Source organism: Morone saxatilis, unplaced genomic scaffold, assembly GCF_004916995.1.
Source record: "Morone saxatilis isolate NCDOM2014 unplaced genomic scaffold, NCSU_SB_2.0 Contig15, whole genome shotgun sequence".
Taxonomy (NCBI): Eukaryota; Metazoa; Chordata; class Actinopteri; family Moronidae; genus Morone; species Morone saxatilis.
Genome location: NW_023339707.1, coordinates 7,014,961 through 7,016,209, shown reverse-complemented (window position 1 = coordinate 7,016,209; position 1,249 = coordinate 7,014,961).

Genomic DNA, 1,249 nt, shown 5'->3' with positions numbered 1-1,249 from the left:
CAGCAGCCGCTGTTTGTCTCAGTCGTACCGTACAGTCAACAGGTAAGCTAACGTATTGATAATTTCGTTGTTAAACAGTTTTGCTGGCTGAGCCAACAGGCTGACAGTTCTCATAAAATTACTACTTTTTTTTCGTAATGTTACGACTTTATTCTCCTAATATTACGACTTTATTCTCGTAATATTACAACTTTATTCTCGTAGACCTAATATTATGACTTTATTCTCGTAATATTATGACTTTATTCTCGTAATGTTACGACTTTATTCTCGCAATATTATGACTTTATTATCGTAATTTCCCAAAAAAAATTTAATTATTTTTTTCTCTTAGTCTGGCCCTAATACTCCGTCGTACATAGGGGCAGGTGTCCCCTTAAAAAATATTTTCAAAAAAATAATCAATATTGCTCAAGTGAGAGTGTTATTTGTTTGATAGATTTTTTGTTAGTAAGTGGAAATATAATTATTGGTGTTAATGTAACAGGCAGCCCCTTTAACATGTATACTACTTACATTAAAGATTTAAAGTATATGCATTTATCAGATTTTGTTATGTAAAATCAGAATGAATCATGAGATGGGGGCAGCTAGATTAGTACAACTCAGGTTTAAGATTAACTCAAGCTTGAGGAGGGTGGAGCAAAATGGAAACCCTGTTTCAGTTAAAGGGTCAGAGTTGAATAGAGGGCTAAAAGCTAAGGAGATTGGTTATTTAAACTGCTTTCTGGAGGGAATGTGCAGCTCTGAGTGATGAGAGTAAATCATGTAAGTACTAGAACACCATGAATGTAGTTAGGATCAGAGTGATGACCTGGCTGGAAAGAAAGGCTGATTACTGACTACAGGCTGGGGTTTAGGAATGAATCATTGACTGGATGTATGGAGGAGTTTTTGATTAATTGCCATGAGCTTCAAATGTTTCAGAGTGGATGCAGGGAAGACAGCAAACATGATATTACAGAGGTTTTCAAAGTCTGAGACTGTAGGCCTCCCCTGGGTTATTTGATCCCACTGCCAAGATATCCTAATATTTTTGTTTAGACCAAATACATGAAAAAGGTCAGTCCTGCAGCATTTATTAGTTTCCGACTCTGGGAAAAACAGTCAAATTACCCAAAACCCTACATCACATACATTTAGGGTATTCCATGTGATCTCCTTTTGATAACTAATGTAATATTTTTTCCCTTCAATTCACTGAGCCTTCCCTGAAACAGTTTGGAGCCCCCCTAGGGAAGCCCGCCTC